The following is a 21,181-nucleotide window of genomic DNA, read 5'->3' as shown; positions in this document are numbered from 1 at the left end:
GTTATTATGAAGGCTGATAGACAGTGGCCATAGCCCTGGAATATCATAGAATTCCCTGTTTCTGTTTAAGAAGTTAGCCTTTATGTTAGGTCACCTTTTTCACAACTCTCTGAACTAGGCTTGTCAGGTCTCCTGCTATGATGGGAGACATCCCAGTAATCCCTGTGATGCCTGCTGGCACCTCAAGATCTGGAGGGAGAAAAATAGGGGGAAATGGTTTGACCATATAATTTTAATGAATCCTAGAGCATTGACTTCAATGCCGTGATGTCACTTCTGGTTTTGCCAGTGTGATTCCAGCATACTTGTCGTACCCCCTCCCCAGTACTTGTGAGGATGCAAGGTCATGGGCTGGCATTTCTGCTTTGAGCTGTAGTATTCCGGTTTCTGTTATTGAGGACTATCTAGAAGTTTGAGGATAGACCCTGAGTTCATCTGCTGCCACACTGGAATCTCCAGATGTTCTTAAGTAAATTATTTTCTTCTATGTATTGTTGAAGGCTTTCATGGCCGGATTCCAGGCTGTGTGGCCTTGGTCTGGTGGATCTTGTTTCTAACATTTCGCCTGCATCTCTGTGTTACACAGTGTGTAACAGACTTCCCTCTGTGCTACATCTCTGAAGATGCCAGCCACAGATGCAGGCGAAACGTTAGGAACAAGATCCACCAGACCATGGCCACACAGCCTGGAAAACCCACCAGAACCAGTATTTTCTTCTACATGCAACATACCATTTTAAGAAAGCATGTGTTGCTCCACTAAATCTCAAGATTTTATTAGTATATATCCTGTACATGATGGTAGCAATTAATATGTTTTTTCCCCTTTCCTTGTTTCTATATTGGAATTCTGTGGAGTTCCGTTGAAATTAAGACTGGCTCAGCTACCTTCATTTGCCTGAGATCTTCTACAGTATTTTGATTACTTTCAAGATAATATTTTTAAAAATCACCATGAGCAGCAGATGAAAATTAAATTTCATGAACTATGTTACTTGATCTTTTGTGATAGCAAAAACAAAACACTATTTTCCTCCCTGGTATAAGATTTTACATTTTTAAATAACAGCCAAAGCAGCCAAAGCCTTCTGAAAATATTCATTACTTTAAGCACAGCATAGCATCTAGGTGGGATTTTCAAGCAGCTGCCACAGGGGGACAGATCTAATTTGTAAAAATAACTGGGCAGAACACAGACCAAAACACAAGAGGGGTAAGGGAAGATGACAGTTCAATTTTTTGTTTTCTTCCTTTTTTCCCATTGGCTTGATTGATAAACAGTTCAAAAGCTTCTTGTCAGTGACCTCAGTCCTTTTTCATATGGCCAGGGAGATGCAGGCAGGAAGCCAAAGCTTGCCTTTAGTCAGTGATCTGTGAATAACCCTCAGTCCCTCAATGACGTGAGAGAAGCCTCCAAAGGGAGGCTGTGAGTCAGACCTAAGGAGGCACAGAGATTGCCTGAACAACCATTAGCACGTCATTGGTAATCCCAATGACACCTTTCACATCCGTGACATTTGTCTCAATACATTCCTTTAAAGATTGATATTATATTTTATTGAAGCCTTTTCACTACCTGCAGTGAATCTGTGGATGTGTGTGTGTGTGTTAGGTTCTATCTACGTTTGAATGCTTGCTTATTTGTTGTGGTGATTACACCACTGGGTGTGGTAGGAAGGAGGGGCAAAGATTCCCGTAATTATTGAATACTGATGTGCAGAACAAATATATTGGAATAGCTTAAATGAAAACAAATTTATTTCATTTTGTCATTTTGCTATATTTCATCTAGTATAGTATGTGTGTGAACATATAATTTTGATACAGTACATTTTCCATTCTCTGTCTGCTGAAAATATATTTAAAAATTTAAATCATTTGCCTGAAGGCAACTGGAGCTTTGGGAAGTTCTTGGCAAAAGTCTAAAATGCCACAATAAGATGGTGACCAAAATGTGTTAACATATCAGGTTCTGTTTAATACAGCCTCAGAAGTTAGAAATACAAAAAATCTGGTATTATTGCTGCTAGCCATTGAGATTAAATGGGACAATATTCTGCTAAATGTTAAATTATCTTAAAATAGTCTAAAAATGAAGAGCCTTTCATTTCAATGAGGCTAAATTGAAAAATCAATAAAAGCCCATTTGCAAAGAGCATGCTTATGGTTCCTAACCTGAGATGTTTGTTGCAAAGATTCCTGTAACGGGATTCCTGTGCAATCATGTTGCAAAAATAATATCCTAATGGTTATGTTGTAACACTGACAGTTTACAAAAGCAATTCTAAGCAGATTTATTCAATAGGGCTTACTCCCAGGAAAGTGTTCTTAGGATTGTATTGTAGGTGTACCTGTGGAGGGGCTGCTTCTCCATTTACTATCATAGACCTGATAGCTGACAGATACAATGGTCACCTAATTTTACCATGGGTATAATCTTGAGAATATTTAGCATTCATTACCAAATGCAAAAATAGGTAAGTGAACATTTTCCCACATCTACACTTCTTAAAATCTGAAATGTTTACTTGCTGTATCAATTTTAGATTTGTGTCTTAATTTCTGTCTTTTTCCCTTTTTCTTTTCTTTTAATGCCAATAAAGGCAATAATGATGATGATGATGATGATGATGATGTGCAATTGATATTATCAAGAAAATATTACATTTTAACAAGATAATGTATGATGCCTAATAAAGGTTCCTAATTCTGAACAAGATAATTTAAAATGGGCATATATGTATTTAGATTGGATAACTTTTCATCAGTACTGCTTGTATTTACTTTGATGACAAATGTAATTATTCAGCATATTATGTGTGGAAGGGGCCTTCAGCTGATACAGAACTTTAGCTGGTACAGAAGAGCTCAATATTGTGGCATTGAGAGGCTTAATTAATAATCTTCATGATATGCTAACTATTGAAAAGGGGTCTAAATGGAAGAAGACCCACAAACATTTAACTATATTATTTATTTATTTATTTATTTATTAATTAGGTTTATAGACCGCCCTCCCCCGAAGGGCTCAGGGCGGTGAACACACACAGATAGAGCACAATAACAATTTAAACCACAGCATCAATAAATACAGGCTCTAATAATTAAAAATAAACCCTATCTCATCTTAAAAGCAGCATTAAAATTGGTATTAAAACAAGAATGGCATCTATTATCAGTTCCTCTAATCCCAGAAAGAGGGGAGAGATGGTAGAATCCACTTGATGTTGTATAGGGAGGGGGCCCCCATCAACGGCTAGCCTCCCCAAAGGCCCGGCGGAACAGCTCCGTCTTACAGGCCCTGCAGAACTCGATGAGATCACGCAGGGCCCGGACTGCTGGTGGAAGGCGTTCCACCAGGCAGGGAGCCAGGGCTGTAAAGAGCCCTGTGCCCGGAGTGGAAGAGCCAGCTGTATCATTGAGGGGCCAGGAGGATCACCAATGTAAGTTGGCCTCTGCCCGAGCGCACTTTGAAGATCCGGTTTAGGACATATGGGGTAAAGAGCGGTCCCGCCATAGTGTACGGAGGAGTCCCAGGCCACGCCAAGGCCTTAAGAGGTTAGCACCAACACCTTGAAAATGATTAGGTATTCAATCAGTAACCAGTGCAAGCGTGAAACACACAGGTGTAATGTGTTCTCTAATGGCACCGCCCATGAGCACTCACGGGCCGCTGCATTCCTGGACCATTTTTCAGTCTCCGAATCAAGCATAGGAAGGCCAGCGTAGAGAGTGAGTTGCAATAATCCCAGCCTGGAGGTGACCCGTTGCATGGACCACAGTGGTCAGATGTCGGCTTGGGAGGAGGAGGGAGCCAGCCGTCGGGCCTGTCGAGAGATGGTAAAAGCAGCGACCCGGGTTATATGGAGCCACCTGGAGTGCTCCACACATAGAAAGAGAGCGAATCCAGGTGGACCCCCAGGTCCACCGGACAGAGGGGCTAGGTGCCAATATAGCCCCCTCCCACACCGGGGGCTGGAAATCTCCCCCCCTCCCCTGGCGTCTCGACCAGAAGGATCTCCGTCTTCGATGGATTCAGCTTCCAGCCTGCTCTGTTTCCAACCAACCTTAGCCACAGCCTCCAAACAATGCTGGAGAGAGGCTGCAGGAGGCGGCGGCTGCTCCCCTCCATCAACAGGAATGAGCTGAGTGTCATCCCAGCGCATACTGATGACCACGTCAAGCCCGAAAGCTCCGCACCAACTGGGCAAGGGGTAGCATATAGATGTTAAATAATAGCGAGGGACAACAAAGCTCCCTGGGGAACACCACCATGTAGAGTAGAGCACCTTAGGGATGCTTGGTCCCCACCACCACTACTTGCTGAGTCCCGGTCCCGGAGAAGCTTGAGGCAATCCCACTTAGGAACAGTGCCCACACCCGGAAGGCGGCCAGAAGCGGTGGGTCAAAAGGTTGTGATCGACCACATCGCTGCTTCGCGGTTAGATCCTAACAAAACCAGCAGCGCCCGATCCTTAGCTTCTCGGTAAGTCTAGTTGTAGCCCGGAGCAAATCTGTAGCAGCGGCGAGAACCGCAGTCTCCGTCCACGTGCCCAGCACGGAAACCCGGACTGAAAAGGATCAAAAGCCCGATGTGTCCTCCAGGAAAGCCTGAAGCTGCTCCAGCACCACTCCTCTCAATTACCTTCCCAGAAGCAGAAAGATTGAGGCAGGCGTGGTGACGATGAGTGGCCAGATCTCCAGGATCTAACGATGGTGCTTTTCACTCAGAGGTGGGCGGACCACCGCCCTCTTTCAACCCACCAGGGGAAAACTCCCTTGCTCAAAGGGAGTTATTGATGATACTCAACAACAGGTGGGAGTGCGTGGCACTCCATGCCTGGCAAGCTTTAACTAAGCCAGGAGGAGACGCGGATCCAGAAGAGGGACAGGTAGTAGGTCTAACAGCAGCCAGGGCCCTGTCAGCTTGGCCGGCTTCGAGAGCAGGGAGAACTACTTAACAGGCCAAACAAAGAATGGCCAGAAGGCGGCAAGGGAGCCCTCCGAGCTCACTTGGTGTCTCTAAGGTGGCGGGAAGGTCTTGGCGGAGCAACATGACTTTATCTGCAAAAAAAGCTCATAAATGCCTCATAGCTGATAGCCAATTGACAATTTGTAGACTCACTCAGACAATGAGGTCAAGGACCCGAATAATACGGAACATAATTGTGCGGGGCGAGAGCTAGCGAGACGCGAGGGAGGAGGAAAAGAAGACTCTCTTCGCCTCGCCCGTTTGCCATCTCATAGGCCTTCATAAGCGTCCTATAAGATGTTGTTAGGTGTAGCCCTGCGTCGCCTGAGCTTTTTCACCTCCACACTTTCGCTCTAGTCATCCTAGAAGTTCCCGCTTCATGCACGGTAGCTCCTCCAGTATACCAAAGGGGCCGAAAGCGGCGAGGCGTAGAAGGGCGCCCGAGGGGCTGGCAACTGCCTCGATAGCATGGAAGAGCGGGAGTTCAGTCTTCCACTAAGTCATCGAGGGTGCCAGTGGGCTCAGAGTCCCGCAGAGCATTCAGGAATCCAATAGGATCCATTAGTCTCCGCGGGCGGGCCAAAATGGGCCCATCGCCTAGACAGGGGCGTTGTGGCATGTCCACCCGAACCTTCAGGGCATAATGGTCAGACCATGGCACTCTATCAATAGAGGACATGACCATATTAACCCCCGACCCGAAGACCAAGTCCAGTGTGTGCCCGGCCTCATGGGTGGGGCCAGAGTTTACCAAGGAGAGGCCCAGTGCCGCCATGGATGACACCAGGTCCGCAGCTACCGCACATGAGGCAGCGTCGACATGGACATTGAAGTCCCCCAGCACAATAAGCCTGGGGAACCGCAACGCCCAGTCCGCCACCACCTCCAGCAGCTGCGACAGGCTACCTCCCGGTGCGCTAGGCGACCGGTACACCAGAAGAACAGCCAACCTCTCCTGGGCCAACCACTCTAGGCTGACACACTCCAGACCATTGATCTCCGGGACAGGGGCTGCCCTAAAAGGGATGGTATTACAGATGAACATAGCCACGCCACCCCCCCGGCCCCGTGTTCGTGACCGGTGCAGACACGCGAAACCTGGGGGTGAGACCTCGCCTAAGGCAACGGTCTCCCCTTCACGCACCCAGGTCTTGGTGACGCAGGCCAGGTCCATTTGTAGGTCCCCGAGAAAATCCCGGAGGACCATGGTCTTATTATTTATGAATAGAATACAATAATATGAGTAGTCTATATATAATATGTGAGAACAATTCTTTGAAAAGTATAGCAGTAATTATCAGTTATTTTTATCTTCTGTGGTGAACTGTCCAGTAAAATAGAGAATTAAAAGTACAAGTTAGTCAGTGTAACATGGTGGTATCATAACAGAGTGGGAAGAAAATTTGCTAGGAATGGAAAAGTGCTCTGATTGGGTAAGTGGACCTACACTCTAATTGGGGAAACAACAAGCTGACTCAGGGAGGAGGTATCTCTCTGAGATTAAAAGTTTGGGAAGCTTTTTGGATTTGGATTCCTGAGAGTTAACATCAAGTCCCTTAATTGTATGTGTTGAACATTTACCCTGAGGGGTTTTCAGCCAGAGAGTGGATCTGACTAGAAATATACTGAGTATCAACATGTGCTGAAAGCAGAAAATACTCAGACAAGAAAACAGGGTGTTTTATTTAGTGGACAAGACTGAAGATAGAACTATAGTGAAACTTTCCACAGGTAAACATAAATAAAAGGGAAGGGAAGAAGAAAAAGGAAAGGGTGTAGAAGAATTCCTATGCCAATTAAAATGGGAGTTATTCACACAAGTAGATTTCTAATCTGGCGTATTAGTGTTCTGCTATGGTTACCTCAGGAAGGAGATGGGTAGTTAACAGGGTCAAGGATGTATGTGTACTGTGTGAAAGGGTACCAGTCTGTTACAACCCAAAGTCATCATGAATCCATTAGCCAGTAACATCTAACCGTACCATCTTAAAGTAAAGATCCTCTCATAAAAATCTGAGCAACTGATGAAACTTATAAAGCTCGATTAAGAACCGTGACTGTGCTAAAACTGATGTTTATATGGAGTTAATTTCTACCTGTTTTCCATCCACTGAAATATCTCCTGATCCCATCTACTTTTCTCAATTTTTTAAATTTTTGTTTGTTGAACTTGCCTTAGTTCTCTGTTGCCTTGAAAAGGGGGATTTGTCGTAAGGGGAAAAGGCTCCCTTCACCTTTCTGGAGTTCCTAAGGCTGAGCAGATAAGCATAAAACACCTCATACATTACCATCAAAACAGCTCAGTCATAGAAAAGGTGGGAAGACCTGCCCAGCATAATTAGGAGGCTGCCTGAGCCTGCCACAAATAGGAAGGTGAAGGGTCAATGATAACTTCCTCTGTTTCAATTTATAGCATTGTCTAATAACATTATCAGATGTATTACATACTACATAAGGTATTTTATTATTTTTGTTAGATTATTAGGATAAGTATTATTTCATATTTATTATATTCACTATTGGCAATAACAGCTATAATTGTCTATTGTTTATTGGATTATTGTGTATAATATATGGAAATTTTCTTTTTTTCTTAGTCTACAAATGTAATTGTAATATTTTTTATTCTTTTTTTCTTTTTGTTCTGTTTATATTTACAGTGTTCAACATAGAGATGGGGTAGCAAAACACTCTCAGTCAAAACACCTTGGTTACCGTAGTTAGCCCAACCCATAGTTCCAAATCTGCTTTTAACTATAGGTAACCATTATTTGGTTTCAAGTATGGATTGTGGGCACATACTCTGACCATAATTAACTCCAAAAGTGAAAGGAAGAAGAAGATTCTGGTTTAATAAAGATGGGGGAAGGAGGCCTACAAGGTACTTCCAACTGCCCTAAGCTATGGTTAGGTGATTGTGCAGCACTACATTTCACTGTTAGTATGAGAAGTTCATATGTATAAGGCTAGACAGAAATAATTGAAGAACCCATACAAATTTAGCCAAAATTCTACCTCACATTCCAATTCATGTTAAGAATTGTTTGTCTTTCTTTGCCTGGGCATATATGGATGCTGATGTGTAGCTGCAGCACCTGAAATACTTTTGCCTGGACAAGTGGGAGGTGATGCAGAATTAAGCTATCAGTGAGGAGGAGGCGGGAGATGTGTCGGACTGATGGAGAGGTAGGACACATATGTTTATAGATATTTTTAGATAATATGGAAAATGGAAAGTCTAGCATCGAGAAAATCATTTTTATAGTATATCTGAACTGATGCACCAAGGTTGAATTTGGAAACATTAAGATTATGGGCCATTTTGCTGAAAATGAAGGTAAAAAGCAGCTTCCAAAGTATGGCAATGGAATTTACTTTCACTTTCAACTTTTGAGAAAATAAAACATAATGCAATGTTTAGTTGTCTAGTTCCTTGCTTATTTATCATCTTCTCTGAATTTTAAGTTCTGAGGCAGTGGAAAATGACACAAATAGAACTGAATGGATCCAAGGAAAGGGGCAAAGAAGTTCTTGAGTATTTTCATGATTTTTTCATGATTTCATGATTTTTTTTTCAAAATGAGTAGAGCATCCAAAAGACTAGAAGGAATATAACTAGCTCTAACAGTGTCTCGGCTTTGAGATCATTTTGCTTATTGCTACTACCTCAGAGGTCATTTTTTGTAATCAAATGTTTTGAAGATCATTTACTCAATCATTTAAAAAGTTATTAAAGAATGAGCCAATTTCCTCTGGGAGTCTTTCCAACCTGCTAGATTTATACTACCAGCACACTGTATATATGAAAGAGTTTGAAAAATCAAGTTCAGTGAACACAGAATATCATAACATTTTATCATAAACATTGCTTATATTAATCAACAAAAACATAAGCATTTAAGGAAGTGAATTATGAACCCTTCTAGCCTTTTTTACATGGTGGCCAGATTTTGAAATTGAAGGTTGAAAGAAGAGGTAAGTAGGAAGAAGAAGAAGAAGAAGAAGAAGAAGAAGAAGAAGAAGAAGAAGAAGAAGAAGAAGAAGAAGAAGAAGAAGAAGAAGAAGAAGAAGAAGAAGAAGAAGAAGAGTTTGGATTTATATCCCCCTTTCTCTCCTGTAAGGAGACTCAAAGGGGATTACAATCTCCTTTCCCTTCCCAGGGTCACCCAGTTGGCATGTGTTGGAGTGAACAAACTAATCTGGTTTACCAGATAAGCCTCCACAGCTCAAGTGGCAGAGTGGAGAATCAAACCTGGTTCTCCAGATTAGAGTGCACTTTCTCTTAACCACACAACACCCTGGCTCTTTAGAAAGGAGTCGGTTGTTTACAGTGTTAGGTCTTGGAACTGTAAGCCAATAAATGGACTCTGAAGTATTAATCAGTAGCATTTATTGAATAGGCATTGAAGCACCACTCTTGCAAAGCCAGTTCTGATGAAGCTGGCATTCACAGTCCCTTTTATAACCCATAGAGAACCTCCCTCCCATTTTCCCCAAAGTTTGTGAAAAACAGTCTTTGAAGCTAATGCACCCCAAGGTCAGTAGCAGATAGCAAGAGAAAGCCATCTGACTTCCTGCCCTATGAGATAACAGATGTAATACAGTTCTCTTAATTTTAGGAGAATAGCCAGGAGAAGCCTAGTTGTTCACAAGCATGTGAAGTCATAAAATAAAGATCAAGGAAAGAATGCGCAGATGGCAGTGGATACATATAGAAAGCTGGTTACATATATCTTCCTAGCAGCAACAATTTGTTATTTTAAGCAGTTGCACGATTTCGGGAATGTATCTCAATCACCTAGATAGCATCCCCATGACATACAGGTTACCATTGAAGGTCCATTATGCATGGAACACTTACCTTGGAGATTTTAGCAGCCCAAAGGGCTGCAATATGGTCTCTTCATGTTTCTCTGTTTACACAGGAGGAGCCATTCATTGCCTGCTCTGTAGTTGCTTGCTGAAGTATCAGTGGATCTCTGCTTTGCCTGGTAACTCCGCCCATCACTTAAAGGCAGAGATTTCATCACACAGTAGTTGCAAGATGAAGGGCTTTGTTATATTGATATATCTGGGTTTGTAGTTATATCAATATTGTAACCCACCCTCAAGAAAGAGGCAAAGCAATTCCCTGAACCACACTTTGTTGAAGACTGATATTTCCCCCCGCTCCACACACACACACATAAAATGTAGTAAAAGGCACTGCTTTTTGCAGCGCTTCTCTGTTTATATTAATATATCAATATAATAAATAACAAAAACTGAAGTAATAACAAATCTGAAAAGGGAGAGACGGGGAGAGGTGTACATTGGAAAGTGAGGAAGTGGAAGAGGCTGGTGGTGGGCTGAGGGAAGATGTTTGGGGCAAAGCTGTGCTCTTTTGCAAATCTCCCCCTCTCTGACAGTGAAGAAAATTAAACTCACACTTAAAGTGGTGTCACTTGGTATGAGGAGAATGGAAATTGCAATCAGGACTCAGGGAATTACATCTGTGCAATAAATCTTGCTGCAGTGGACATTGACCTTTGCTGCACAGCAGACACCAGGTGCATAACGGTCTCTACAAAAGTAAAACTGGAAATATGAACCAACTGGAAACTCCAATAGTCTGTAGATATTTGCCTTTCCAGTAGACACCTCTCTCCTTCTCCCATTTCGGAGTTGTTATTATTTCAGTTTTCAGTTTTGAAAACAGTGCAGGTCTTAAACATCTTGGCACACTTGGTGAAATTGTAAAAACCACCTTTTTTCAGCATTAGATTATGACATTACTTTTTTCCTCCTACAATACCAGACCGTCCATTCTTCCTCATTCCTTCTGCTGTCCAGCTTTGAAAGAGAAGGCACTACGACGGTGCAACAAAGGCAATGGCAGCTCTATTCCACCTTTGCCCTTCAAGAGTAAGCACTTGCCCCCAAAGTAGTACAGGGACAGCATTTTGACATTTCTACTGCAACTGAACAATGCATGCATGGTAACAAGTTTTATATGAGGAATAGTTTGGATGCTGCCCCTTTCTCTCCTGTAAGGAGTCTCAAAGCGGTTTACAAACTCCTTCCCTCCCTCTCCCCACAACAGACACCTTGTAAAGTAGATGGAGATGAGAGAGTTCTGAGAGAATTGTGACTAGCCCAAGGTTGCCCAGCAGGCTTCATATGGAGGAGTGGGGAATTTAATCTGGTTTCCCAGATTAGTATCCACCACCTCTTAACCACTACACTATGCTTGCTCTCATGTGGATTGCTGTTCTGGATTTACATGAACTTGAAGTGGATGGCACATTTTATACTATGCATAGAGGATACCGCTGATTAGACAATCAGCAACAATGGCCATTACCAGGATTTCACTTCAGTTCAAAAGCAAATTATTATTGTCAAAAATATCACACGTATACATGAGCTCTAGATCTATGATTATTTGTTTGGATTTTTTTTACCAACTGTGATTTACATACAATGGCTTTGGGCCAAGATCTATACAAAGTTTTTTAAATGAGATGGCTTAACTATTTAGAAGCAAGTTTAAATTTGAATTTTTCCATTTCACAATGAAGAGTGCAGAATAATGAATGGCCAAGCAGGATTTTTGCAGTCACTTTGGCCAAAACAGGGCTGTTTTTCACCTGCTTCATTTGCCATTATTCAGGTGGAATTACCCTTAATGTTGGCATTCCTATGTTAGAGTGCCAGCCCTGAGGGTTGGGCTTAATAAAGCTCAGATCAGCTGTTAAATGAACCTATGAATCTTGTGTGGCAGCTTTATTGGTTTGAGTTGGCGAAGATAGAACAGTTGTGTTTCTTGTAGACAAAATCACAGAAGATGAACATTAATCAGAACTGCAAATTATGTAATGTAAATTTTGTGGAAATATGAGAAATATACATCTTTCTTTCTTTCTTTCTTTCTTTCTTTCTTTCTTTCTTTCTTTCTTTCTTTCTTTCTTTCTTTCTTTTTTCTTTCTTTCTTTCTTTTTTCTTTCTTTCTTTCTTTCTTTCTTTCTTTCTTTCTTTCTTTCTTTCTTTCTTTCTTTCTTTCTTTCTTTCTTTCTTTCTTTTACCCTTGATTTTCTTAAATTATTGGCTTTCCCAGATTGAAAAAATCCAGAAATTTAAGAATGGTTTGCTCTAACTTCAAAGGTCCTTTCATTTTTCTGTTGTATTTCTGAGCAAATATGTTTCTTGTTAGTTCCAGGAATTGTGTATCAGAAACCAAAACTGTGAAATCCTGCTTCTGACTTCTCTTGGGAGCAAGGTATTTTGCTCTGGCTGACATTAAGCCTTTCATTTATCCCTACTGAGAATTCATGGTAGTTCAAAAAAAATGCACATTCAGAGACTCATGGATAATACTTGTCTGAATTACTAGTGCCACACTTTTCTCCAACCTTTATAAAGCATTTGCCTACCTTTCTGTAGTTGTCAATTTACATGAAATATTTGAGAATTCCCAAAGTGAACAGAGACAATAATTTGGAACTTAGCACTACATGTTGCCAGCTCTACACATCTAGATATAGGGCATGTGCAGGTTGATATCCACAGAAAAACTTGAATGAACCATGACTGAATGAGTCATGTACTGAAGTTTTCCACTTCTCTGTTTTTGCAGGACAGTGTTCTTATTAAAACAAGAGACATACGACATAGAAAGCCAAACATAGCTGGTGGGTTGTGTTTGGCTTTGTGAGTCACAAGTTTGCCAAATTTGCCAAGCCCATTATCGATGTAACTTCCTGGGCCAGCTTCAAAAGTTTTATTGTTACTGGTTCAGGCTCCCATACAGGAAAACTGCAACCCAACCTAGATTTTGTCCAGGAGAGTGTTTCTCTACATATATTGGAGATACATTATATATAATTATTCAAATACAAAACAAAATAACAATATCAAAAAGGGCCTTCTTTGCCTAAGTAATGGTGCTCCATAATCCTAAGAAAGCTGTTAGAGTGCAGCAGAAAGTTTGTGTCTCAGAGAGTGCTCTTCACAGTTCTCCTAGGTGCAGTTTCTGCCAAATGTCTTATGCTACTTGCTTGCTTGGTGATCTCCCAGTTAAGATCTTTGCTCTTTACCATATTCAGCTGGTCTATTACACATTGTTGCCATCAAGACTACATGATGGCATGTCTTTTTCTCTCTACCCACCATTTTGGGGAAGGGTTGTGGCCAGTGGTGGGATTCAGCAGGTTTGCACCACTTCAGCAGGACCAGTTGTTAAAATGGTGCTTATAAACAACCAGTTGTTAAATTAGTTGAATCACACTACTGGTTGTGGCTCAGTGATAGAACTTCAGCTTGGTATACAGAAGGTCCCAAGTTCAGTTCCTAGTATGTTCAGGTCAAGGGTTCAGGTAGTACTGATACAAATCCCATCTAAATCCCTGAAGAACTGTTGCTATCAGAGGGGAGAATCATCACCTACCACTGTATATGCAAAGGAACACTTATCTCCTACATCCTATGCTGATTCATAAGGGAGGTTAAAGACCATCCCTGGTAGGTAACCATCTAATCTCCACTTCTTGCACTAATGGGCTTCTCTTGCCCACTCTTCCAAAAACCCTGTCTCTGTTGGCTTCAGAAAAAGCTGAAGATAGAGGCGGATGTTCTTTCGAATGGATTGGTCATGGTATATAATGTGAGTAGGTGCATCTTTAGAGAAAGTGCGCCAATGGCTCAAAACTCAATCACAATGTATTATTCTTAATTTATAAATATTTTGCCAGATTCTGTATATGTTTTGGTCCTGAGACAAGTGATACCTTTTTACTATTTTCTATTTTAAGCTACTGTTATTCTGAAGCACCTCGGTCCCTGAAGGAAAAGAGGTGGAAAAAAACCTGCCTGAAGAAGTATAGAAGGTGCAATGGGAAAGGGGTCAATTGGACTGGCCAACTAGTTATGGCCTACACAGTCCATGACCAGGCACACTTAAATGACCTTCACTCTGGCAACATGAAATTGGTGAAAAAGGCACTCTCCATGGCCAATCATCAGGAACGTAAAACATCCGTGCCTGAACCCAATGGTGACCTGCTAATCTTGTGATACCAAAAGGGAGCACCCAGCAGCAAAAGTGGTTATCAACCTTCCTAATGCCGTGACCCTTTAATACAGTTCCTCACGTTGTGGTGACCTCCAACCATAAAAAAATTGAGTGGTACATATATAAAATATAAAAAGACTGTTTTCCGATGGTCTTAAGTGACCCCTGTGAAAGGGTCGTTCGACTCCCAAGTTGAGAACCACTACTCTAGTCCTAGCCAGTTAAGGGCTTTAACAGGGGCGTAATGAGGCAAACTGTAGCCCTGGGCAAAACCTGAGTTGGATGCCCGCCCCCCCATGAAGTGACTAGCACTTACCTGCTGACCAAATTTTTTTTTGCACCAGGACATTGGTGTAGTGCAGGGGAGATGCATTTTTTAGACATATCCAGCACCCGAAATTTCAGCAGCACATCATCAGGGGAGACTGTCCTTATATGTTTACCCCCAAGTTTGGTGAGGTTTTGGTTCAAGGAGCCCAAAGTTATGGACTCCCAAAAGAGGTGCCCCATCCCCCATTGTTTCCAATGGGAACTAATCCCCAAATTGCGTGCCCTATGCAGTCCTTTGTCTGGAGTTAGGTCAAAACTCCTTTAGAATCCAGCCACTTGGCTGGAGGGCTTTACTAGATTCTGGCTGCTTGAATTCTTTTTCTCTCGGACTGTAATTCCCTGGTCTACCATCTGCTCTCTGACACCCATTCCAACCCCTGGTTTTCCATAAGTGAAGAAAAAAATATGGCCTCTATTGGACTGTCAGTGGATTCACTTTTGTCCTATTCAAGAAGCTTATATAGAAAATTAAAAGGTCAACTATTGGATAGAGAGTTCGTCTACCCTAATCACCGCAGCCAAGAGAAAACATGCTCCCCCTGTATTTTATCTCTCCCATTTGAATGGGGCCACTTGGCACACTGCATGTATTGCTTAATAAACCCTGCTCAAAGGAGAGCCATAATGCTTCCCAGGTTTAATGTTATGCCTTCTGCCTTGTTACATGGCAGATTTAATAAGCACAATGAAAAGGCTAAAAGATTTAGTGCCCATGTAATGATGGCTCAGTTGAATCTCTGGCCCACCAATTACTACACTGTTTCAGATTCAAGGAAATCAGATTCAAGTATGTGAATCTCACTCCTTTACATTTACCAGATCTTTACCAGATGATACCTGGGGGGGGTATCATCAGGGCAGTCTCCTGATGAGACCCTGAAAGTTTTGAGACTGTGCCTTCAGAAATGTGCCCCTCTCCCAGCCTGCAACCCCCATTGACAGCAATACAGAAAACTCAATGCAGAACAGATTCTTGGGAAAATTTCTGGGATGTCCTTAAGGGGGCGCATTTTTGGATGTATCAGCACCAAAATGTCAGGGGGTCATCTGGAAACTGTCCTGATGGGCCCCTAAGTTTACTGATACAGTTTGGTTTGAGGGGTCCAAAGTTATATGGACCCTCAAAGGGAAATTACCCATCCCATTCTTTACTAATGGGATGAAGCGCTACCCTTTTTGAGGGGATCACATAATGATAATCTATGAAATTTTGGTGCCACTAGTTCAGGGGTAGGGAACCTGCGGCTCTCCAGATGTTCAGGAACTACAATTCCCATCAGCCCCTACCAGCATGGCCAATTGGCCATGCTGACAGAGGCTGATGGGAATTGTAGTTCCTGAACATCTGGAGAGCCGCAGGTTCCCTACCCCTGCACTAGTTTAAAAATTGCGCCCCCTGCAGGCCAAAAATGGAAAACCACTTAAAATACCCAAAAACGAACCCGGCATTTTGATGCTGCCAATGGGCATTACGCCAGTGGGCTTTAAATATTAAAACTAGGATTTTGAAACAGATCCAGTATGCTACCTGGTGTAAATTCAGCTCATACAGCACTGACCATTTATGAGCTCTCAATAAGAATCCCTGGTGGTTGCATTTTGGACTAGCAGGAGCTTTCAGATCAAAATCAAGGACAGCCCTGTGTAACACAAATGGCATCAATCAGTTGTGGGGATGAACATTGCATGGATCACTGCAGCCAAATTGGGGCAGGACAGTTCCCAGATAAGCCTGGGAAAGGCAGCTGAAGTGGTCCAAAACTGGACCAGAGGACAGCAAAGGGACCTTCAGTTCCTTTACTTTATTGAGGTTGGCTGGAAGGTCAAGGCAGAGTGACAAGATTTTATCTGCAAAAAAGCTCACAAATACCTCACAGCTAATAGCAAAATTTCTATTATTTGGAGATTCAGTGAGGGTGGTTAAAAATCTAATTATTCTAAACAATTGTGCCAGGTGTGAGGTTGCAGACACAAAGAAGGCCACGTTGAATGTTCTCTTTGTGGTCTTTACTGTAATCTCATAGGCTTTCATAAGAATCCTAAAGATGTTCTTGCAGCTTCATCACAAGATTTCCACCAAACTTGCTGTAGTCATCACAGTTTCCACTTCTTTCTCCTCAGTTTCAAAGTATACCAAGGAGCTAATTTGAAGTAGGGGCAAAGAGGACATCAGGGTGTGACCTTGTTGATTGCCTCACAGAGTCCCACCTTGCCAATCCTCTATTATCTCATCCAACAGTTTTGCTGAGAAGCATCCAATCTCTCAGAGCATTTTGAAAGCCAATAGGATCCATGAGACTCCACAGGTGAGCATTAATCTATTTGCTGTCTATACAGGGAGGGGTTGAGGTACCCAAGCAGGCTTCTAGTCCATAATGGTCTGCCCATCGCACTTTCTCAATTTGTACCGGGCCAACTTTTACATCATCCCAAGAGTTTGTGCAACACATAGTGCACATACAACATCTTATGCAACAATATTCTTTGTCTCCCATATTGTACCTTGAGGAGCAATATGAAAATGAAGAAACTACTAGGTTCACTTCCTGAAACCGAGCACTTGATTGCCCAAGATCTTACATAACTGGAAATCTAAGTGGGCATACAATATGTCTGCCTTAGCACAAGTGACTACTGAAGTATTTTCTTCTGTTGCCAGTTGTGTAAGAGGTCTGGCTCAGATGTCAATACTGTGCTAGTTTCAACCCATAGAGATTTATAGAACATTTGCCACTCCCCATACTCTTATGTGTACATGAATGTCCATGAATTTGTGAAGGAAGTAAGATCAACCTTGAATCCCATAATAAATTTAACTAGGTCACTGTTTGTCACTTCAGTTACATATCTTGAGAAGTCTGAAAAAGAAGTGCATAATTTGTAGCAACAACTGCAACAGGAAACTTGACCGCTGGTTCCCACCCAACTTTTATTCTGACAGTAACGAAGAATTAAGGTGCACTATGCATAGTAAAACAATTGTCTTTGGATTTCAACATTTTCCTGACCCTCTGGGTGTGTTCTTGCTGACCACAGATTTTACTTGATGTTATGCAGCTGCATAACAACCTTGATGTTATGCTGCTGCAAAATGCTCACACAACAAAGCATTGCATATACAATTTCTGGAGAAGATCAAGAACAATGTGGACAAGCTGTAGTTAACAACTGGAACTCAGAAAAAAGAAACTGAATCACTGAACAGGCTATTAGGACAAATATGGTCAATATGAAGATCCTCACACGTTGCAGATTGTGCAAGGAAGCCAATGATCATGTACTCAGCTGCTGCAAAAAGATCACCCAGACTGAGTACAAACAGAGGCACAACTCAGTGACCAAAATGATCCACTGGAATTTATGCAAAAATTACAACATTAGGACAGCTAAAAACTGGTAAGAACATTGTCCAAAGAACATCATGGAAAATGAGAAGTTCAAGATTTTGTTGGACATTCAAATCCAAACAGACAAAGTATTGGCACATAATACATCAGACATCACAGTGATTAAGGACAAGAAAGTAACCAACATTGACATAGCAGCACCTGGTGATAGCAGGATCATTGAAAAAGAATGTGAGACGGTCACTAAATACCATGATTTGAAAATCAAAGTACAGTGACTATGGCACAAACCAGCTGAGGTCATCTTAATGGTAATCAGCACCATGGGCACCATTCTGAAAATAGTAGGGTGGGTTTGAAACATTTTTAAATCGACAAAATTAACATCTGTCAGATTCAGAAGGCAGCTCTTCTTGGATCTGTACAAATACTATGCCAATACGTTACAATGTCCTAGGCTTCTGGGTGAGGCTGGAATTGTAATGAAAGGCCAACAGCCAGCTAAAGAACTGGCAGCTGTGATATTTAACAAAATTAAATGCTAATAATAATAATCTAGCAGTAGCTGATGAAAGCAAAGTCAGAGATAAAGAAAATGAGAAGATCACTAAATATCATGATTTGAAAGTTGAGACTCAGTGACTTTCGCACAAAGCAGCTGAGGTCATCCCAGTGATAATTGCACCCTGGACACCATTCCAAAAACACTAGAATGACACTTGAAACTCCTTCAAATTGACAGAATGAATACTTGTCAGATTAAAAAGGCAGCCTTGCTGGAATCTGCACAAATACTACTTTGATACCTTACAACATCCTAGGCATCTGAGTGGGGTTTGAATTATAATGAAAGGCCAACAACCAGCTAAAGCTGTGATATTAAACAAAATTAAACAATAGTACTTACCACCCTATGGATATACTGCTAGTTTCTGCAGAATTGCCAGTACTCTTGTTGGATGCTTTCCAGTGTAAATGCAATACAGTAAGTTCACAGTTTTAACAAGTTTTCAGTGCTAGTGTGTATGTTGTGATTGGAATTGCTTCAAAAACATAAAGGAATTTGAGGAGTACTTTTATTTTAATAGGACAGTAGGACTCATAGATCTTTAGTACTGGTTATTTGTCTTATGTTGTCTTTAATTTTTTCTATTCAGAATAATTATTCCAAAAGATCTAAATTTGTTGACAAATAGATACCAAGCTGCTCTACAAGGTAAAGTACTAAATATCTTGCATTTTCAATTGTACCCAAATACCATTTTAAAAGAACATTTAGGTTTAAACTCTTCTGATTATGTCTTGAAATTTATATCTTGAAATTTTATAGCTTGAAATGAATGTATAAAGTATTTATTCCAAGGATCTGAAAAGTGATCCTCTTTCCAAATTAGTGGTATCTATGCTTAAACAAAGATGGAGTATGCAGACAAGGTGAACTAACCACTTTTTATTTGTGAGAGAAGAGGATTGTAATTTCCTTTTCAGTTGTTGTCTTCTCCTCTCCTAAAGGGCCAAATTAAGCCATAAAGGTCCTTCTTTCCTTGCATTGGGCATAAAGTATTACATATAAAAAATCTGGAGACTTCATATTTTTTGCTTAATGCTGTATGAGAATAACATATAGGTCATTTCATTTAATTTAGTCAATTTATATGCCACCCTTCCCCTCATAAATGACTTTTAAGAATGTATAAAACTACCGTATATACTCATGTATAAGCTGATAAATCCAAAAATGCGCCCCCTGCAGGAACATCCCAGAAATTTGCCCAAGAATCTTTGTTCTGCATTGAGTTTTCTGCATTGCTGTCAATGGGGGTTTCAGGCTGGGGGGGGCACATTTCTGAAGGCATCATCTCAAAGCTTTCAGGATCTCATCAGGAGACTGCCCTGATGATACCCCCCAGGTTTGGTGCAGTTTGGTTTTGGGGGGGCAAAGTTATGTACCCTCAAAACTGTAGCCCCCATCTCCTATTAGCTCCAATTGGAAACAATGGGGGATGGGGCACCCCCTTTGGGAGTCCATAACTTTGGACTCCCTGAGCCAAACCTCACCAAACTTGGGGGGAAGCATAAAGACAGTCTTCTGATGATACGCAGAACTTTTGGTGCCACTAGCTTAAAAACTGCACCCCCTGCAGGCCAAAAATGGAAAACCACTTAAAATACCCAAAAACTAACCCTGCATTTTGATGCCCCCCACAAGTGGTGCCCTGGGCAGCTGCCCACCTTGCCCAATGGGCATTATGCCCCTGCTATGAATAAAAGGGAAATAAGATAAAATCACACTTCCTTTTGTCTTTCTAGGGATAAAAATGTATATTTTCCAAATAACTCTAATATATCGTGTCTTCATAGTAAAGGAAGTATGAACAGACAAGGCAATGAAGATGTAACGACCCAAAGGACCCCCAGAATATTATTTATATATATATTTCTTCTTTAAAAATCATATTGGCAAAAGCCAGTTGCCAAAAGCACTCCTATGGGTGTAGGTGGCCGCATGATCACCTGACCACAGCCAAAAGGTCAAAACTACTTTAACAAAAGCTAAGATAATGAGTTACTCCAGCATAACCTGGAGATCTCATTTGAGTCACGAGAATGCTTGATTACTACACCTTGCTATAGAAAAAGACAAAGAAGATGGAAAGCCACATTAGCATCAGTTGCTGAATTTCACTATCTCTTCTAGCAACAGATGGTTCCTTCCTTGCATTTCCCCAACCTCTAGATATGATCTCCCTAACAACAAGATCCCATCCTGAATCAATCAAGCCTCATTCAAATCTGAATACTGAAGGCAGAGACTGTAAGAGTTACTTTGCATAAAGCCATTCTGTGCTTCCTGATATAATCTAGGACCAATTGACCCCCATTGTCCAGGGTTTAGCAGTAGATGAGCTGATTAATTACCTCAGCACCCCCAAACCCAGCACAGATGTGAAACTTAGCGTGATTAGTTCCTTTCCCACCAAGGAACGACCCACCTTATAAAAGTTTAGTTCACCTGCAACATTTTGCTCATTGCCACATGTTCTTGTTGGTGTTGAGACATGAATTCGTCCTTCATTGGGTTTCTGTGCTGGCATGGAATCCTTGCCTTCTACTTCTACTCTTCTAAGAATCGTTAGGTAACATATTACCCCACAACAACCCCCATTCCCTTCTCTATCATCCAATCTATCTTTCAAACCTGCTTATATCCTAGGAAACTTGAATGTATGTGCCCTTATGTCTTACTGTGTGTTTGTATTTTTGAACAAATTTATATAAAACATTTAAATTCAATTTGGACTCTTGCATTACTCTGTGGAATATTCATTGCCAGAATTCCTTCCCCGTATTATACAGTCTAAAAGATCTCCTCTTGGCCCCTCTCCTGATCTGCCAATGTGAGTGTTCATTCCCCTTTGCTCCTTTTAAAACTATATGTGTGCTGTTACACTTTTAGCAGCTGGTGGAGAATCCCTTTTATAA

Source organism: Sphaerodactylus townsendi, linkage group LG02 (genome assembly GCF_021028975.2).
Source record: "Sphaerodactylus townsendi isolate TG3544 linkage group LG02, MPM_Stown_v2.3, whole genome shotgun sequence".
Taxonomy (NCBI): Eukaryota; Metazoa; Chordata; class Lepidosauria; order Squamata; family Sphaerodactylidae; genus Sphaerodactylus; species Sphaerodactylus townsendi.
Note: the sequence above shows the minus strand (reverse complement) of the source record.